Raw genomic sequence first — 21,887 nt, 5'->3', positions numbered from 1 at the left:
TAATCCTTTCCTATCTGTGTATTTGACCAAATGTATTTTAAATTTTGTGAATGAGCTTCTGCTGGTAGCTCATCCCATATGCATACCACCCTGTGTGTAAAAGAAATTGTCCCTCAGGTTCCCTTTTACTCTTTCCCCTCTGACCTTAACTTGATGCCCTCTAGTCCGTGATTACCCAATCCTGGCGAAAAAATAAACTGAGTGCTTCGACTCTATCCATGCCTCCCATGATCTTATACATTACCATCAGATACCCCTCAGCCTCATACATGCTAAAGTACAAACTCCTATAACATCTTTGTAAATTTCTTCTGCACTCTTTCCAGTTAAATAACATCCTTCCTCGAGCAAAGTGAACAAAACTGAACATGACGCTACAAGTATGGACTCGCCAACATCTTGTACAACTGCAACATGACTCCCTAATTCCGATACTCAATGCTTTAACTGATGGAGAACAGTGAGCCAAATGTCTTTTTCACTGCTTTGTCTACCTAGGACTCCACTTACAGAAAACCGAGCAACTGAATTTCAAGGCCTCCGGTCTGACAAGCATCCTTCCACGATTACCCTCTTCTTCTTATCATCAAGCCAGTTTTGGACCTAATTTTCCAGCTCCCCCTCAATTCCATCTGATCTAACCTTCCAGAGCAGCGTACCATGTGGAACCTTATTGAAGGCCTTACTGAAATCCATATAGACTATATATACAACCATGCCCTTTTCAAAGTTACTGGTTACTTCATCAAAGCACTCTAACAAATTTGTGTGCCATGATCCTCCACTCACAAAGCCCTGTATTTCCAAATGCATGTACATCGACCCTCGCAGAATCTTCTCAAGTAACTTACCTGCTACAGATTTTAGGTTCACTGGTCTATAGTTCCACGGTTTTTCTTTGTAGCCCTTCTTGAATAAGAGCACAGCATTCACTCCCCTCCAGGACCTCACCTGTTGGCTACCAATGATGCAAAAGTACCAACCAGGGCGCCCGTTATTTCTTTTCTGTCCTCCTGCAGTGTTCCTGAATATATGGGCGGCACGGTGGCACAGTGGTTAGCACTGCTGCCTCACAGTGCCTGTAGACCCGGGTTCAATTCCCGACTCAGGCGACTGACTGTGTGGAGTTTGCACGTTCTCCCCGTGTCTGCATGGGTTTCCTCCGGGTGCTCCGGTTTCCTCCCACAGTCCAAAGATGTGCGGGTCAGGTGAATTGGCCAAGCTAAATTGCCCGTAGTGTTAGGTAAGGGGTAAATGTAGGGGTATGGGTGGGTTGCGCTTCGGCGGGTCAGTGTGGACTTGTTGGGCCGAAGGGCCTGTTTCCACACTGTAAATCTAATCTAATCATATCTGGTCAGGACCATGAGATTTATAGAGATACTACAAAGTCTGAAAAATATGCCTATTTATTTCAGGTAAAACACCCAAGAGTGAGAATGTGAGTTAGCAATGATTTGCATAATAAATTAAAGATTATATTAATCACAGTAAGTGACTTCAGAAGAATTCCAGACATTGTGGAATCCTGAGAATTCTCAGAAATTGACGATCCAGAAAAGGAAGGCCATGAAACTGATAAGGAAATCAAAAAGCGAACATGCATGCAAACGACCAGGAACACAAAGACTGCATAAATCTATGATTTACATTTCAAAGGAAAAAAAAAGCATAGTCAAATGTGGAAATCTGCAATCAGGAGAGATGAGTTTATTGTGGATAACTGGGAAATAGCCAAGTAAATAACCAGTTACTTTTCATCTGTTTTCATGGAGGAAGATCCAGAAAATCATCCAGAAATACGACATCATCATGTAGGACAGGTGGATCGAAAGACATAAAGTCAATTTATATCAGTACCAAGGCTTTACGTGAACATGCAGCTGGATTGAGCATTGGTAACCTTGACAAACCAGATCTCCTTCATACCAAAATCTTCAGAAATAAACCACGAATAGAAGTATTAATTGCAATGTCGATGACTGTAGTCTATTTTCCAGTGCATTCTGCACAGTCTGGAAGCTCTTGTAGGTAAATGGACATTAGTAAACGTGATCCAAGCACTATAGATGAACAATAGGGATACAAGCATCTACAAAGGGAAGAAGAGATAGTGTGGAGAACTGCAGACCAATTAACGTGACATCTGTGGGGAAACTGTTGGAATATATTATATAGGATGTGATTTTCGTTATTTAATAATTAACAGCAACATTGGAGAGAATCAGTATGCATTTCTGAAAGGCAAATCATACTTGACAGGCTTTGGAATTGTTTGAAGTTGATTCTTACAGCTTAGATAATGGGGAACCAGTACAATTTGCATATTTTAGATTGTCAGAAGGCTTTCTATAAGAACTCACACAATGAGTTCATAAATGCAATGAATGTAAAGGGTATTTGGAGGGATATATGCAAGTGGTAAGTTAAAGTTTGGATTGCCTTGCTTTGAGGGAGTCAGAATATAGATGTAAAGACATGTTGAAGCAGTTTAACAGCGTGTTGGTGAGTACTGTACCTGGAACATTGAGTACATTTTTGGTGACCGAATCTGAGAAAGAATATACTGACGACAGAGGAAGTTCAAAGGACATCCTCCAGATTAATCCCTCATTTGGCGAGATTGTGTGATGAGGAATCTCGGCCTGTGTTCTCTTGAGTTTCAAAGAATGAGAGATGGGTCACTGTGAAATTTATAACATTCACAAAACATGTGACAAGTTGGAAATTAACAGAATATTTCTCCGCCTGTCTAATCCACATTCAAGGCAAATAATGGCAGGATAAAGGAAAGACCATTTAAATCTGCAATAATGAGGAAAGTCTGCATTCTTAGGGGACTATCTAACACAAGGGCATGGAAACCTGCTGGCAGGGCAAGATTAGGGAGAATTCCCAGATATTTTACATGTGTGTCCAGCGGAGCAGAATAACCAGGGAACAGGTAGGACTCATTCGTGACTTGCCAAGTTGCATCCAAATGACGTTTAGTGGTAGGACACAGAAGCTGGTGGTAGATGGCTGCTTGTGTGACTGGAGACCAGTGTCCAATGGTATACCACAGGGATCAGTGCTGTGTCCCTTATTATTTGTGATTCGGAGGTGCTGGTGTTGGACCGGGTGGACAAAGTTAAAAATTGCATAACACCACATTACAGTCTAACAGGTTTATTCGGCGGCACTACCTTTCGAAGTGTTGCTTCTTCATCAAAGCGCACAATCACAAGAGGTAGCGTTTCGAAAGTCAGTGCCTCCGAATAGACCTGTTGGACTGTAAGCTGATGTTGTATGATTTTCAACTTTAATGTTTACGGTATTCATAAATGATGTAGCTGTGAATATGGGTGAGGGGTGGGGAGGGTGATAAGTAACTTTGTGTTTGATACACAGATTGGCCGGTTGGTTGGCAGTGAGGAGGAAGGCCTTAAGTTTCGGGAAGATACAGATGGAATGGTTAGCTGGGAAGATCAATGGCAGATGGAATGCAACCCTGATAAATATGAAGTGATGCACTTTGGAAGAATGAACCAGACAGGGGAGGGCTCAATGAATGGCAGCACACTAGGAAGGTTAGAGGGTGCTTCTCCACACATCCCTGAATGTGATTGCCAGGTTAATACACAACTTGGGAAAGCATAGGGGACTGTAAACATAACCTTGATTCACTGAGGCACAGATTATAAGAGCTATGCGGAACTTTGTGATGCCAAGATGGAATTCTGTGTGTAGTTCTGGGAATCACATTATAGGACGTATTTGCCTGCACTGGAGGAGGTGCAAAGGAGATTCACCAGGATGTTCCCTGGGATGGAGCAAGCAGCAAACCTTCCCATTGTAGGCAGTAATCTGTTGCGAGTATAGTTAGCATATGATCGTAAAGTTTGCAATACTCTCCATGCTGTGCAGATAGTGCAGTTTACTGAGCAACACACTAGCATGGTCTGCACAGCCCTCCATACGGGGCTGTCATCTTGTCCCAGTTTATGTTGCTTGTGGTGTTCTGTGAAGCAGATTCAGAATTTGTTGTAACAAACTATTTCCGTTGATCTGACAATGCCTTTATTCAATGTTCTCATTCTTGTAATTTTGCTTTCGAAGATCTCACTGCTCGAGTTAGTCCCACGGCCATGTCTTTTTCCCCATATTTTCACAACATCTTTTCAATTAATTAACTGTCTGTTTCTGTCTTTAATGTGAGACTCTCTGTCCCTCTGTATCTTTCCCTGGCCTCGGGTTTTGGCTCTGTAGTATATCGATTGCTGGCATTGTGTCGCTCAGAAACAGTGAAATGGTGTGTGTCAGGCTGTTGTTCACTTCCCAGTGTGTTCCATGTGATGGTCCATGGACAGGTGTGTTTCCGAAGTTATGAGACACATCCTTGTAACTTGGTCTGTGCCTGTGTTTGTCCCTCTCAGGTGATCTTGCTGTCAGTAACACGAGGAAGCCCCTTGAATAAAGGAACAGTCATTTAAATTATGTAGCAATGCTGTCACTTTTTTTAAAGAAAAGGTTATTTTTTCCTTTTTTTAGTAAGAGGTCTTAAAGGCCAAAGTAGTAACAATGGCCAGCTGGCACAGACCAGGCTTTATAGTTTTATTTTCCTTGCAGTTGTAACAGTTACCAGGTGCTTGGGTCCCAGAAGGGTTGGAAGTTTTAATAAATTATCCCTAGCTGCTATTCTCTCTGAAACCTCACTTGATACTGTTTCCTCCTGTACTGGAGAACTGTATGCAAGAAATAGTTTTCTTTTCCTTGCAGATGTAACAGTTACCAGGTGCTTGGGTACCAGAAGGGTTGGAAGTTTTCATAAATTATCCCTAGCTGCTATTCTCTCTGAAACCTCACTTGATGCTGTTTCCTCCTGGACTGGAGAACTGTATGCTCATAACTGTATGCTCATAGGGTGTGTTAAGGTGATGTTAGTATATTAGAACAGTTCATTTGTAGCAGGGTCTGTGTCCATCATTCAGTTAAGGTTTCCAATTGCTAAGTTATTCTAAATTCCTCTTCATTTTGTATGGATTTTCATTAAAGTGTTTAAATATAGTGTGTTTTGCATAATGGTGAGTGGTTTGATGAGCGGAAACACATCTGGGACATCCAATTCCCATCTATCTTGTTATGAAGGAAAAGTTGGCATCCAAGCTACCTTCTTAAAATAGTTTGAGACAGTCTGGTTGGTCTATAGCTTGTCTGGTTCTAAATCGGTAATTGGGTTTAGAATTACAATCCCTACAGCATGCAAACAGGTTATTTGACCCAACACATCTACACCCGACCCTCCGAGGAGTAACCTACCCAGGCCCATTCCTCTACCTATTATGACACATTTACTTCGACTAAGGCACCTAACCCACACATCCCTGAAAACTATGAACAACTAAGCATGGCCAATTCACCTGGCATGCACATCTTTGGGTTGTAGGGGGAAACCAGAGCATCCCGAATAAGCTCATGCAGACACTGGACAGTACGCACCAGGAGGCTATTGGATTCAAAGGTCGTGTATGGTAGCTGTCAGTGTCTTTTGTTCCAGATGTTGAATTCGGTTAGTTTAAACAGTGTTTTGTGTATTAAGATTCTTTCAGTCACTAAGAGTTTTCAGGGTGTGGAAGAAGTAAAGTTTTACAAAAGGTAATGAAGGCCAAGCTTTAGGAATTGACAGACAAGCTGGAGTTGGGGTTGTGTTTGGCTGTGAGAAAATGAGAGATAATTACAGCTATAGCTCAGCAATTACATTTGGAGGATCTGTCATCAGACTCTTTGGCTCGAGTGAACATGAGAAAGAACTGAAACAGTTTGAATTATGATGAAAAGTAGAAATAAAAGAAAAGGACATTAAGAAGAGAAAGAGAAAAAGAGAAGAAAAGCAGAGAGTTTCAACTTCAAAAGTTAGCAATTAGAGAGGAAAGTGGACATGGAAGGCGGTGATGAAGGTAGACTGAAGGCTGGATGAGGAGGTTAGTGAGGATGAGCAACCCTATAATAGCCAAAGGTCTGATGGGGATCTGTTTAGATACATTCAGGCATTATCTAAATTTGATGAGAAGGACGGGGAAGCCTTTTTAATTTCATTTGAGAAAGTGGCTAAACAAATGCAGTGCCCAGTGACCATGTGGAATTAGTTGATCCAAACAAAGCTGCTGGTATTTGCATCCTATCGGAGGAGGTATCTGAGGAGTATGAGGAGATGTAGAAAGCCATCGGAAGTGCATGTGAGCTCGTGCCAGAAGGCAACAGACAGCGTTTCAGGAATCTAAAATAGCGTCCCTGGTTAAATGCACATTGACTTTGAAAGAATCGAAAAAAATAATTTTGAAAGGTGGGTAAGGGTATTAAAAACTGAGCAAACCAATGACACTCTTAGAGAGATTCTTATTTTGGAGAAGCTCAACAATTCACTTCCTGCAGCCGTGAGAACTCGTGGGGAAGAGCAGAGAGTTACAATGCCAAGATTAGAAGCTGAAATGGCAGCTGATGATGATTTAGTTCAGAAATCAAAGTTTGGTTTCCATGAGGGATTGAGAAGAATGTGCAAGATCTTCTTAAAACATATCCCTGTGAGAGTAAGGTTTATTGGCATAGGCCAGGAGAAGCCGGGAAAGAGGTTACAGCATTGAGAGGCACAGAAGCATGTAGTTCTTTAATGCTGAAATATGAGGAGCTATGTCATTCAGAGGGACTATTGGAGAGATGAGAAGTGCTCCATTCTGTAACGTGTGGTTGAAGCGTCCAGTGGAAACATCAACAGGTTTATTCCACAATGGGGAAGGAGGCCTTGAGCTTGACGTTGGCGTTACAACATTTCAGCATTTAAATTGTGAATAACATACCTGAGACAATTTTTTTTTATCACTGATCGTGATCCCTTAAAGTTTTTGGAGAGGTTTGAGGAGAATAATACCAGTCTGTTTCGATTGAGCTTATTATTGCTGCCATTCAATGTGAAATTATACAGTTGACAGGGTGAGGAAACCTACATTTTGACGCATTGTGGAGACTTGGATGAAGAAAGACAAAGGCACTCTGTGGCAGGAGTAAAATGACTGGAATCGAATCTAGTTGTGAACATTTGTATGCTCAGAGTCAACGCAATATATATGCATTTCAGTCTGCTAATAGAGGAAGGTTAGGAGGTCTAAAATTAATCCATTTTGTATATTGATGGATCATTTTATTGATGGTGGAGTTGTGAGTATACTATCACTGTAAAAAGGTGACTTTCTCTTGGGTTATTTTTTTGAAGAGAGGTTTTAAAGACAGAGTGCGGAACTGCTGTCTGAAAGCAGGTTAAGTAACTAACTGAGAAAGCCTTTAGGTTTCATTAAAACGTTGGTAACAATGGAAGGGCAGTGGCCAACTCTCCCAGACCTGGTTTCCTCGTTTTGTTTTTAGCTGCAGCATTAAGAAGCTGCTGGGGATCCCAGAAGAGTTGGAAGTTTCAATACATGATCCCCAGCTGCTTTTCTCTCTGAGATCTCTGTTGATGTTGTTTCCTCCTGGATTGGAAAACTGCTGTAAGTATCTGAATACATTTGAATATATCTTTGTGCCAAGCGGTGTAAACCAAGATGGTACGGTATCTATTGTTTGTGTAAGTGTTCCAACATATAAGCCATCCCAAATTTTTCTTTTCTTTGAGTGTATTTTAACTAAAGTATTTGAATAGGTTATATTTTGCTGAATGTCGAGTGGTTTGACCAGTCACAATATATCTAGAAAGCACGCTTCACATCTATATTCAAAATAAGGAAAGGTTTGGGTCTAAGCGGCCTTCTTAAAATATTTTGTGGGGATCTGGTCTGGTCCACAACACTTGTAGCCAAGGGTTTTCTGACTGACTCCTGTTATTAAACATTTAGTGGAGTGGCTGGGGATTGTTTGCTGGAAGTTGTGCTGTAAGCTGCCTCAGACATTCAGGGAGACCTGAGGATTTGGTGACTCAACTCTGGATGGAGCATGGGGACTGTATTTACAGCATCTGAGCCTGCAACATAAACAATACATGAAGCAGAGGCTGCAGAGAGGGGAAGCTCTGAAACTGCGGAATGAGTGTGTGTGGGGAAAAGGATCTGCTGTAACCTTCCCAAGTATTCCAGGAACAACTTCCCAAGCTACACTTAACCCAGGAGCAGATAGTGAGGGGACCCTGACTGAACAAGGAGCTGGGCACAAAGCGGTGTCATCTCCTTCAACACGTCCTGCCGCATCACACCAGGGGGAGGACGGTGCTGCCAGGGGCTGTTAGGGTCACAGTTTCATTCACCTTCTATGATCCACAACTTTCCAGGCAGAACTAGGTGACATATCCGTCATTTCCCAATATCTCTACATCAATGTCACCATTCGGTGATGGAGGATGTATATGGTGGATGAGGTAAATACATTGTTTCTCCCACAGCAGGGAGCTTCCGGGTGTATCCAGTGGTATAGTGGGATTCCCGATGGCGTACATGGCATCTGCAGAGTACCCATGTCAATGGGGAGAGTTAGAGGAACTGAAGGAGCTCTCTCCCTATTAATGTTACAGTGTACCCATGCACAGTACATCATGTTGGTGAATACTCACTGTCCTGGCAGCAGTCATGGCCTCTTCATTCAGAGGCAGTCAGCCATTCCCATCGTCATCGGGTCTCCACGTAGAAAGAAATGAATATATCTTGGATAAAGGTCGTCCCCTTGATGCACGTTTCAAAACACCATCCCCACCACCTATCAACCATATTAAAGGATTCCATGTGTACGGAGAGCAAGAGGGACACTTGAAGCGTCAAGGAGCAGATGATCAGGGATGGAGCAAACCCTCCCATGTCTGAACGGGTCTGAGTGAACCCCCCAGTACACAGTATCATTAAGTCCTGTAATCACTCTCCATTTCAGTAACATATTGCTTTCCATTATTCCTGTAAATGAAATGACAGGTTATATCATGTTAAATTCCACCTGCCAAACTATTATCTATTGCCTTTACCTCTCTGAATCTATTTGCAGACTCCCCACCTTCTCTTGGTAATTTAATCTCTTGCTTACCACAGCGACATCACTAAACTCAGCATCTGTATATCTGTTCCATCCTCCTGATCATTAATATAGACTGTAAATAGTTGAGAACCAAGTACTGGTTACTCTGTGACCCTACTGGTTACGTTCTGTCTAATTGATTGAGACTGATTTATCCTGAGTCCCTGCTTCCTGTATGATACCCAGTATTCCCCCATTCCTGTCCAACACAGTCGAAGGGTTGAAAAAGAACAAGGAGCATCTGTGAGGAATCCAACCTCTCGATGAGGCTGATGTCAACGCGGCCTCTGTTCCACTTGCCTGCCATCTCTCCATCCTAAAACTCTAGTCTCTTGTTGTAGATTGCGCCACATGAAAACAAAATCCACTCCATTTCTACACATTCAATTACTTTTAGCATTTTACAGACCTCAGTGAGATCTCCTTTCATTCTTATAAACTGGAGAGTATAGGCCTAAACTGCTCAATTTCTCTTCATTAGACAAACACTTCAAATATGGAATCAATCTAATGAAGCTTTTCTGAATTGCCTCCAATGGAAATACCACATTCTTCAGGACACCCAAACTGCACTCCAATTGCAGCCTCACTAATGCCTTGCATAGCTACACCAACACTCCCTCCCTTTCTACTCTATCCTTTTATAAATAAACACTGAAATTATACTTACATTTCTCATTAGTTGCAGTATCTGCAGGCAGGTTTTCTGTGATATGCAAGCAGACACCCAGATCCCTCTGCACCTAAGCACTTTGAACTTTCTCTCCATTTAGATAATAATTTGTCTTTCTATTATACTGGCCAACTTGAATAGCCCCATATTTATTCACTTTAATTTTCCTTGCCTAATGTTGGCAAATTCACCAAACATATCCATATAGTTTTAAATCTCTTGCATCATCATTCCGAAGTAATTTCCCACCAATGTTAGTGTCATCTGAAAATGTGACATTGTATTTTCTATCCCTCCAACCGAGTGCAGTAATACCATCGATTGCAAAAGGTTGAGGCATGAGTCCTGAAATCAATGGCACCCCACAAACTGCATTTGCCAAAAGAAAATGACACATTTATTCCATCTGACTCCATTTTGTTTGTTAACCATTCCTCCATCCAAGCTAATAGATTACTCCTAAACCCATGTTGTCTGATCTTACCACTTACTCTTTGGAGAAATGACATATCTGATGCATTCAGGAAGACCAGATATGCTCCATCTCCAGGATTCCCACGACCCACCTTGTTTGTGACATCTTCACATAACTCAAGCAAACAATTCAAACACAGTTTAGCCTTCGTTTAGCCATGTTGACTCTGATGGATTGTGGTTTAACTTTGCAAATGTCCTGAACAATGGACTCTAAGAATTTGCCTTAAATTATAATAGTTTATTGTCACACTTTAGTACCTAATGTATACCATTATTATAAGTTCTTCATTTTCGAAAACCTTTACATTTGCTTTGAATTCCTGTTTAATGGGAACAAGACTTTAAGAGATGTGCTCCAATAGCTGTGTCAGAGCCATGTGTCACTGAATGGACTCATCATCAAAATCGATGAGCTGATGTCTTTCTGGTGTTCCCACGTTGTCGTCTCCAAGGCCAGAATGACCTCCTCCCGTTGATGCTTTAGAGGATTGGGAGATTATGGAATCTTCCCGTTGCTGGGTAACATTTTGATGGGTTGATGGGTCTTCTCTATAATAGGTGGAAAGACTGAACGGTCTCCTCATGTATCCCGGAGATGGGACCAAGGGAGTGATTGTTCTTCTCTTGTTCACATACAAAAGACACGTGTCTAAATTACCTCTTCATTTCTCATGAAAGAAGTTTCAGATAATTTTTATCATTATCCAATTCCCTTGCAATAGGCTCGGTGGGTCTGAATGGCCTCCTGTTATCCTAGTGTAACAATCTCCAGTCACTTTGTGACCTCTTCCAGTTCCTGTGTTACAGACTTGAGGAGACTGAATGGACTGATCCTGTTGCTGTTTAACAGGATACTGGTGCAGCATGGCCTACTGTTATAGGCTCGAGGGGCTGATTGGCCTCCTTCTGTAAATGTATGTCAGGCTCCAGGGACTGAATGGTCTCATCCTGTTTTGGTGTAACAGGGTCGAAGTCCTGAATATCCTCCTGTTGTTCCTGTGTAACAGGCTGGAGAACGGAATGGATTCCTCTACTATCTGTGTAATTCACTTCAATTGTTAACTCCTTCTGTCATCTATGTTCAAATAAGATCTTCTTTATTTTTTGTAAACTCCAATGACTACTGGGTCAACCTGATCATCTTTTCGTTATAATCTAGCACCTTCATTGCAGGAATCAGTTGAGGGAACCATCTCTGAACTGCTTCCAATATAACAACATCCTTTCTTCATAGAAGAGGCTAAATCTGTACACACTACTCCAGATGTGATCTCTCTGTACAGCAGCAGCAACACTTTACCAGCCTGCTGTAATGTTCCCACCCAGGTTAGAGCAGTCTCAGCTCTCTGGGAGAATACAGAGCATTGTTGGAAGATCATTGTCCTTCTCTACTCCATCATCATAACGGGAGATCTGGAGAAATGAAAGTTTGCGAAGATCAGAAATAATGTGGCGAGATGATTCCTACCATTAATCTCCCCAGAGCCCACATCGCTCAGATTCCACAGAATCTAGTAAGGTGGAGCGGAAAAACAGCAAGGAGGAGCAAACATTGATGGGAGTTATATATGTTAATGATATAGAAGATGGTATCAGCAATAACATTAGCAAATTTGCTGATGATACAAAGCTGGGTGGCAGGGTGAAATGTGATGAGGATGTTAGGAGATTACAGGGTGACCTGGACAAGTTAGGTGAGTAGGCAGATGCATGGCAGATGCAATTTAATGTGGATAAATGTATAGTTATCCACTTTGGTGGCAAGAACAGGAAGGCAGATGACTACCTCAATGGATTAATTTAGGTAAAGGGGCAGTACAGAGATATCTGGGTGTTCTTGTACACCAGTCAATGAAGGCAAGCATGCAGGTACAACAGGTAGTGAAGAAGGCTAATAGCATGCTGGCCTTCATAACAAGAGGAATTGAGTATAGAAGCAAAGAGGTGCTTCTGCAGCTGTACAGGGCCCTGGTGAGACCACACCTGGAATACTGTGTGCAGTTCTGGTCGCCAAATTTGAGGAAGGACATTCTGGCTATTGAGGGAGTGCAGCGTTGGTTCACGAGGTCAATTCCTGGAATGGCGGGATTACCTTACACTGAAAGCCTGAATCGACTGGGCTTGTATACCCTTGAGTTTAGAAGACTGAGAGGGGATATGATTGAGACGTATAAGATTATGAAAGGATTGGACACTCTGGCAGCAGGAAACATGTTTCCGCTGATGGGTGAGTGCTGAACCAGAGGACACAGCTTAAAAATACGGGGTAGACCATTTAGGACAGCGATGAGGAGAAACGTCTTCACCCAGAGAGTGGTGTCTGTGTGGAATGTTCTGCCCCAGAGGACAGTGGAGGCCCAGTCTCTGGATTCATTTAAGAAAGAGTTGGATAGAGCTCTCAAAGATAGTGGAATCAAGGGTTATGGAGATAAGGCAGGGAGCGGATACTGATTAAGGATGATCAGCCATGATCATATTGAATGGTGGTGCAGTCTCGAAGGGCTGAATGGCCTACTCCTGCACCTATTGTCTATTGTCTATTGTCTATTATCAAAGTGAAAGCTGCAATACAAATGCTGGACATGTTATAAAACAGGAAATGAGATATGCACATTTGTGGGTACTGCAGTAATGATATATGTTTAAATTATGTCTAAACTGTGTTAACCCAATTGAATGCTAATGCTGGGAAAAATGGATTTCATGACCACGTGTGAGATGGTTTACATGAACATTATGTTGATCACTGAGCTCGAGATCAGGTTATTTAGGAATTGGTGTTGAGTGATCAGAAGAGCTAATTGAAAATTTTGCCGGAAAGGACATTTTGGGAACAGTGACCACAATGTATTGGTTTTCTTTTATGCTGTTTGAGTACACGACAGTTTTTGTTGTATTTGAAGTAACCGTTACAAATCTGAGTCATGCAAGCCATCAAGGTGTGAGGAGAAAATGGGGACTACAGATGCTGGAGATCAGAGGCGAAGAGTGTGGTGATGGAAAAGCACAGCCAGGCAGCATACTAAGAGCAGATAAATCGATGTTTCGGGCATAAGCCCTTCATCAGGAATGAAGCTTATGGGCCAAGGGGGCTGAGACATAAATGGGAAGGGGGTGTGACAGGGGGGAGGTAGCTGGGATTGCGATAGGTAGATGAAGGTGGGATTGAAAGTGAAAGATGATAAAGGGAGACAAAACGCCTCATCTACTGCATCCATTAAACCCAATGTGGTCTTCTCTACATTGGCGAGGCAGTAGGTCAACTTGTGGATCATTTCAGAGAACATCTCTGGGACAGCCACATTGAACAACTCCATCGCCTTGTGGCTGTGCACTTTAACTCCCCTTCCCACTCTGCCAAGGACATGAGGGTCCTGGGCCTGCTCCATCGCCAAATCCGAGCCACCAGAAGCCTGGAGGAAGAAAGCCTCCTCTTCTGCCTTGGGACCATCCAACTACAGGGGATCATAGTGGATTTCCCCATTTCCCCTAATCCCACTCCAACCTTCCAAGTCAGCGCCGCCCTTTTGAATGTTTTGATGTATCCACCTTCCTTCCTATCAATCTGGTCCACCCTCCTCTCCAACTATCACTTTCAACCCCACCTTCATCTACCTATTAGATGAAAGGAGGCAGCTTAGAAAAATGCCAAGTGTTGCAGTAAGCCAGTGGATTCAGAGAAATGTAGGACCCAGCAAAGGATGACCAAGAAACTGAGAAGAAAATCAAAAAGAGAAAAAGCGTGCAAATGAAAGAAAACATAAAAACTGCTAAAAAGCATCTATCAATGTATGAAAAAAATTAAAAATAAGAGCAAATGTGGTGCAGTTGGTGTGTGTTCAGGATAAGTTATTGCAGAGCACAGAGAAATTGCAGGGAAAGGAAACAGTTTCTTTGGTGTCTACCTTCATGGAAGAATGTCCAGAAATTCTTTCAGAAATACCAAGTGACCATGGGACTTGTGTAAGTAAAATCTGAGATCATTCTTATCAGTGTTGGGGTCATCTTTGAAAAGAAAGCTGGATTGAGTATTTATAAATCTGACAGATTAGATGTACTTCATACATGTATTTCAGAGGAAGCAGCAATACACATGTTGATTGCATTGCGGACTGAATATTTTAATTAGAATCTGACCATAGGGGATGTGCCAGAGAACTGGAGAACTGCTAATACGATTCCACTTCACAGTAAGGATGGGAGAGGTAGACCAGGGAACTATAGACGAGCGAGTATTAGATCACTATTAAGGAAACTACTGGAGAAAAAAGGGAAGGAAAAAATCGAACTCCAATCAGAGTCGCAAGGTTTGATCAGGGATAATCATCATGACTTTATCAGAAGGAAGTGACATCTAATGGGTTTGTTTGAATTAGTTTGAGGAGGTCGATTGGTTAGTTTTGTAGGAAGGTCTTTGACAAATTTCCACCTGGGACACCGAGAAATAAAGTAAAATCTCACAATATGAAGCAAAACTTGACAAGTTACAACGAAGACTGTCTTAGTGGCAGGAGAGAGAGGGTGGTGGGAGAAGGCTGTTTGTGTGACTGGAGACCAGTGTCCCCTGGTGTACCAAGTAAGTGTATGTTTGACATAACGAATGGTTGAGTGGTTAGCAGTGAGGAGGAAGACCTTAAGTTACAGGAAGATGCAAATGGAATTGTGAGATGGGCAGATCAATGGCAGATTGAATGTAACCCTGATAAATATGAGGTGATACACTTTGGGAGAAGGAAGCAGGCAGGGGAGGACTCAATGAATGGCAGCACACTGGGAACCTCAGAGTGTGCTTCTCCACACATCCCAGAATGTGGCTGGACAGGTTAATGGCGTAGTTAAGAATTGGTGCTGCAAATGTGTTCCCATTCCCTTTTCCGACACTGATGCTGAGGCCGGAAGTTTTGTCCGGTTTCATCCTTTCAGTCCTCGGAGTAGTTTGATACAAGTGAGTGCCTTGATTGGCCGTTTCAGAGACCATTGAAATGTTTATCACATGTCAGGGTCTTTGGAGTCTGTTTTAGCCCAGCCCAGGAAATCACGGGAGATTCACTTCCTAAAAGTACATTGGAGAAGGAAATTCTGTTTACAATCGATACTGGCTTCAAGGTCACTGTTACTGACCCCAGGTTTTAGATCTCGATATTTTAGTAATTGTTTTTAACTTCCAACCGCTGCCAGAGCATTATCCTGGTCTGGATTAGTAATCCAGTGACATTTCCACAACAGCACCATCTCCACATGGGGACCTGTCGAAAACCACACTGAGCAAGATATTTCTATGCTGCTTGACAGCTCTGTCAAAAAGAACTCTCAACAATTTGACGGTCGTGATGGGAATGAGGGAGTGATAATTGGTCAGATTGTAATTATTCCCCTGTTAGGGAACTGGACACAGCTGAGTAATTTTCCACATTGCCAGGGCGATGTCAGAGTTGGAGCTGGAATGAAACAGCTTCCCCATGGACACGGCTTGTTGTGTAGCACAAGGCTTCAGTCCTATTGCAGGAATGTGGTCAGGACCCATTGCCTTTTTCGTATCTACTGTGTTCACCTGTTTCTTCATGTCACATGCCGCAAATCAAAATATTTGAAGACTGGCGTCTGTGATTTTGTGGGCATCATGATGAGGGTGAGCTGTATCGTCGACTCAACACTTCTGGCAGATGATGGTGCAGATAAAACATCCTTCTCTTTTACACTGATGTGCAGGTCTGTTCCATTATTTAGGATGGGGATGTTTGTGGAGCCCTCTCCTCCATTCATTTGTTTAATCATCCATCACCATTTATAACTGAATGTGGCAGGACTGCAGGGCTTCATTCTGATCTGTTGGTCAAGTCCGGTAGCTTTAATGGGTTTGCATCAGTTTAAGGTTCATGTGATTCTGACTCTGACAAGCTCACCCACACTCGTCACTGAGCCATTGATGGTGTTTATTGTAATGACAGACTGAGGTGTTATCCTGGCAAAAAGTTACAGGTTGTGACTGAATGCAGGTCTGCTTCTCCTGCTGCTGTGGTCTACAGCACTACATGAATACACAGTTTCCAGCTGCAATATCTGCAATTCAATTCTGCTGTCTGTTCCCCAATTCTCACTGAGACCCATTCACCCATCAGTCCTGTACTCAGTGACCTCACCTGGTTTCTGATGTGGAAATACTTCAATTTCAAACTCTCATTCTGCTGAGGATCTCTCTCCCCGGGTCTTGCCTCCAATCTGACACATTCTGCAAAAGCATTTAACTGCTCCTAATTCAAATGTTTAATTCACCTGAATCTTTTTCCTTGAGAAATGCCATCTTCTGTGTTTAAAGTGAATGTGTTTCCTCTGTTTCTCTCCCTGACAATGATTAAGAGCTGTGTAGTGTCAGTGATACCATCCTTATGTAGTTTCAGAGCCAGTTAATTCTCTGGATTCCCAATCATCTTCACCACATTGTATGTTTCCTCTTTTGGTTTGATGCCTTGTCACTCTTGGCTGCCTTGTCCTCCCATGAGTATGTTTCATCAGCTTGGGGTTGCATTTCTGGTATTATCTTCCGAATTATCCCCAGAAACTCCTGCTATTGCTTCTCCATGGTCTTTCCTGCTCAGCTCCCCTTCCAATTAACTCTGGCCAGCTCCTCCCACATGTCTTTGTAGTTACATTGCTTCATTATAACCACATTACATCTTGAAGAAAGCATTACGTATAAAATGAAAGAATGAGTTTTGAGAGATGGGCCACGAAGATTGGTGGATTTCTTAACTAGATACAAAGGGAGAACGAGAGAGAGGATATAGATATGCAGATGTGGAAAATGAGAAAACTATATTATCGAAAGAAGTAGATGTACTTCCCTCAATCTTTTGGCAATTCCTGTGTGCTGTGGTCCTTTGTACAGTGCACGTACAGCAGAGCAATATGTTCAAACGCTGGGTCAGATGCCATAACTTTCCTCTCCAATAATATGACAGACACTAGTTTTGGAAAGAACCCAACAGACCAATATATTTAATTCCTGGTAGAAATGGGATTAACTGAAGTAAGTTGGAAACCAGAAACAAGAATTTCTAACACACATTCTGATAAAAATGAGAGACTAGAGTTGGGAATCCCAGAAAAGGGGGAACGTTGAGAGAAAGGGAAGGTATCGCTTCAGATGAGGATCAAATAATGTTTTAATGCTTAAAAAATTTTATTCATCATGTGCATCATTTTTTGTTAACTGTGTCTCAGTTGTTCATTCAGAATGCGTTATACACATATGAAGAGTGTTACTTATCTGAACACACACTGATTAAACAGTGTATATAAAATCTTTTTTTCCATTTCCGACTGTCCTGTTGTCGTGCTAACAGGATATATGAACACCAACTGGCTACCAAAAGACACGACCCACTATCATTAGTTTCCATTCATACAGAAAAGGAAGGACACCACGTTGACTGTGACAACACGCACTTCCGAGGACAAAGCCACGCACGAAAGTTCTTAGAAACATGACATTCTAGCGAGACGTACATCAACAAACGCATCAATTTAGATCCTATCTACCTTGCCTTGAACAAAAAACTGGAAATGACATCATGCACCTTAAGAAACCAAGACCTAGAAATAGAAAGACGAGACTTACCACCAATGCGTCACCAGAGACTCTCACTAATGATATCACCTAGTCATGGTGACGAAACATCTGAAACAAACCATCAAGCTCAGCGAGTTAAAATACATACTTATTAATTGTTCTTTTGCACTTAATAGTGGAATTTGCGACTACTTTGCCACTCGTGTTTTAACAGATTATGAGGTGAGGTGAGCTTTTCTGGGTGTGTGGTTTTAATTAACGAGGAGTTCAACAGCGACATCATAACAGTTTGAGTGCTTGTCGTATGGGATTTAGACAGATTTGAACAGCTTTGGCGTACAAAAGGTCCCAGCAGATTCCATCACTTGGCAGTTAGTGACGTAGATCTTCAAATAAAACAGGTGAGAAACTTCATTTAATTTTGTTTCCTTGTGGTTGGTTAAATTAAAAGAAATGGCTTTTAATATTACTAAAGAGGTTCTGAGGTTTAAAGGTGGTTCCCAAATTTGCCAAGAAAGTGTAGAAAGACAAAGGAAGGGCATACTTTTAGAATTAACATGTAGATTAGAATTAGGTTTCACCAGGTACTAAAGGAAAGCTGTCATCATAATGGAGTTGGTCAAGCTCTTTGGTCTATTAGAGAAGCAGGAAACTGCAGTCGAGTTCGAGAAACTTAAATTGCAAATATGACAACTGGAGTTAGAAGATAAAGAAAGAAACAGAAAGAGAGAGAAGATAGAGAAAGAGAAACAGAGGAAAAAGGAAGAGAAGGAGAATTTAAAATTCAGAAGTTTGGAATTAGATAAGAAAGTTAAATTAGCAGGATAAAGATGAAGGGATAATGTAGGAATGTATACAACTATGTTAATACATTGCCATATTTCGGTGCGAAAAAATGCGAAAACTACTTCTATTTCATTTGCAAAACTGGCTCGGCAGATGGCATGTCCCGTGAACCTGTAGCTAATGCTAGTTCAGACTAAGCTGGTGGGTACAGCTTGAAAGGTATGTGCCGTGCTGTCTCATGAGGGAGCAAGAGATTATGCAGATGTCTAACAGGTTATTTTGAGTGCTTATGAATTCATACAAGAAGAATATAGACAGCAGTTCAGAAATGTAGAGACAGAACCAGGTCAGACTTATATTGAGTTTGAAAGAATTAAACACAGTCATTTTGATAGAAGGATGCAGACCTTAAAAATGGATAAGAGCTGTGAGGCTCGAAGGGAGGAGTTTAAAGACTCACTTCCAGAGATGGTAAGAATTCATGTGAATGAACAGAAAGTTCAAGAAGTGAGAAGCGTAGCAGAAAGGGCAGATGAGATGCTTTGGTGCATGAGATGAAATTTAGCTTCTGGGAGGATTTCATCTTGTGGGTGATAAAAATTGGGAGAAGGGGAGATCCTGCACTGCAAAACATAGAGAAAGGCACACTGGCAATAGTTTACCACAGATGAAAAAACAGGTCCAAGGGGTTGAAAGGAAGTGAAAGGCCTCAGTTGTTCTTACAATCATGTAGTGGAACACATAAAAATTACAGTGCCGATGGTTTAAGAAGGGCACTGTGAAAAGGTGTTTTCACTGCAGTAAGCTGGGACACACAGTGCTGGGCATTGAAGGAAGACACTTTGGTAAAAGATGTGGTAAAAGAGTTTAAGCCAATGGTATGAGTGAACCTGGTAAAGGAGACCCGAAGTGGAGCCGAGGAGCTGCAGGAGAGTGCACTGCCCAGGCAGGGGCTGGGTATGGAGTCAGTGCCTGGTCTGTATAAAGAATTTGCCTCCGTAGATAAACCTTACTAAGGAAAAACGGGGTGTGGGGGGAGGACAAGTAGTTATAATTTTCCAAGATACGGGAGCTGCTCAGTCTCTAATAGTTGAGAACTGAGGGGCCGGAAAGGCACAACAGATCAGGCAGCATTCGAAGAGCAGGACAATCGACACATCAGGAATGAACCCATCATCAGGAATGTGGCGGGGGGAACAGGGGGCTGAAAGAGAATTTGGAGGGTAGGAGATTGACTGGTGTGAGGGTCATTGGGAGGGTGATAGGAAGATATAAATGGGAATTATTGTGATATGTCGGAGGGGAGGGTGGAGTGGGTAGGTGGAAAGGAAGATGGACAGTTAGCACAGTTCAAGAGGGCAGTGCTAAGTTGAACGGTTGAATCTGGGTTGAGGCTGGGGGAGGGGAGATTTGGAAATTGGTGAAGTCAACGTTGATTCTGTATAGTTTGAGGGTTCCAGCTGTCCTACCACCTATCCATTTCACCCTCCTCTCTGCCCTTTCACCATCAGTCATCACCTGCATCTACTGATCGCCTTTCAAGCTCCCTTCCACCCAGCTCCACCCCTACCCTCCTATGTAATTCTCAGCCGCTTTCCCTCTCCCTTACCCCCCACTTTCCTGATGAAGGACGTATGCCTGAAATGTCAACTCCCCTGCCTCTCGGATGCTGCCGGCCTGCTGTGCTTTTCCAGCCCCACACTTTTCAACTCTGATCTCCAGCATCTGCAGTCCTCACTTTCCCTCCCCCTCTAATAGTAAGAGATGAAAGTATTTTCACTCTTTCTGGCATGTTACTCAACAGCGTGATAACTTGTGGAATGGGACAGAAATTAAGCATTCCCTGTGTAACATCAGGTTGGAATGCCAAATCAAGGTTGGGGAAGTAACAGCGAGAGTGAGTGATAGAGTGTCAGTTCCAGGAATACAGTTTGTTCTTGGGAATGATTTAGCAGGATCCAAGGTGGGAGAGGCAGCCCTTGTGGTGGAGAAGCCAAAGTAAGACCAGGGAACTGGGGAATTAAAAGAAAAATACCCAGGGATTTTTCCAGACTGTGTAGTAACAAGATCCCACTGTCATAAGTTCCAACAGGAAGGAAAACCGAAAGATAAAAGCCAAAGGAGTTGATGCACGGAAGACTCAGGCTGAAGCATCTCTAGTGGCTGGAATGCACAAGGACGTGGTTATGTTTTGTTGTACATGTCATACATGCCAAATGATAGGTAAGTCACAGGCAGGATAAACTAGCACCTTTGTTGCCAAACCCTGTATTCGAATACACCTTTCATGTGGGTTATGATTAATTGTGGAGCTCCCCTTTCTGAAGTAAAAGTGGAAACCAACATCCGCTGATCATAATGGACGTGTCTACCCGATTTCCAGGGATAATTCCATTTTGGGGTGTGAAGGCAAAAAGGGAGGCAGAGGAGTTGGGAGCTGTCTTTACTCACTGTGGGCTACGCTGTGTGATTCAATCAGACCAAGGGTCTCATTTTACCGCTCAGCTGTTTGATGGATAGTTTTGGCATACAGCAGTTTGAATCAAGTGCGTCCAATCCCGAATCCCAGGGAGCCTTGGAAAGTTGGCATCAGATGCTGAAGACAATATTAACAGCGTACTGTTAGAATTACCCGAATTATTGGAATAAAGGCGTCTCATTATATTGCTTGCCATAGAGATGCCCAAATATATCTACTCATTTTCCTTCCTTTGAGTTAATATTCGTACATGAAGTGAGAGGCCCTTTGAAATGAATGAAATATAAATTGACAGGACCAAAGTCGGAGATCTCACACTTGGATTATTTATCTGAGGTGAGGGAGAGATTGGATGAAGTAGGTGAGTCAGCTAAACAGCACCTGAAAAGGGCACAGTGTAGAGTGAAGCAAGTGGCAGATAAAAACACTGAAACTTTAACGATTTCCCGTGGGGATGACGTATTAGTATTGCCACCAGTGGTAGGAAATCCCTTCAAAGCCAGGTTTAGTGGCCCCTTTCAAATTAAAAAAGTGTTGAGTCAGTTAAACTATCTGGTAATGATACCGAATATGACAAAAATGTTAGTGAATGTCATGTGAATGAATAATGCTCCAGCCACATTTAAGACTCAGGAACAGAGTTGTGGCCAGATGAACAAATTGTGCAGGTTATCTGTATGATGTAGTGATCTTCAGCAAGTGATTGAAAGCCCACATGTGACATTTGGCAGAGCATGTTGAAGGATTACAAGAAGTAAACCTGGTAATAAACTTAAAGAAAACAGAATTCGCGAAGGCAGAGGTGATGTTCTTGGGACATTACATTGGACATGGAAGGTTGATCCAATGCAACACAAAGATAAAGGGCTTTGAGGAATTTCCAC

The 21,887-nt window shown here is 42.3% G+C and overlaps 1 long non-coding RNA gene across 1 annotated transcript in view; it reads right to left on the bottom strand.

The window, feature by feature from the left end:
* Positions 1-4,033: 4,033 nt before the first annotated feature.
* Positions 4,034-21,887, bottom strand: part of LOC132812040 (uncharacterized) — a 30,760-nt gene continuing 12,906 nt past the window's right edge. Inside the window, exon 2 of the long non-coding RNA XR_009643453.1 lies at positions 4,034-4,444. This is a non-coding gene — a long non-coding RNA (uncharacterized LOC132812040). The remainder of the gene's footprint in view (positions 4,445-21,887) is intronic.

Source organism: Hemiscyllium ocellatum, unplaced genomic scaffold, assembly GCF_020745735.1.
Source record: "Hemiscyllium ocellatum isolate sHemOce1 unplaced genomic scaffold, sHemOce1.pat.X.cur. scaffold_2527_pat_ctg1, whole genome shotgun sequence".
NCBI classification, from domain to species: Eukaryota; Metazoa; Chordata; class Chondrichthyes; order Orectolobiformes; family Hemiscylliidae; genus Hemiscyllium; species Hemiscyllium ocellatum.
Note: the sequence above shows the minus strand (reverse complement) of the source record. Positions and strands in the feature narration are given on the sequence as shown.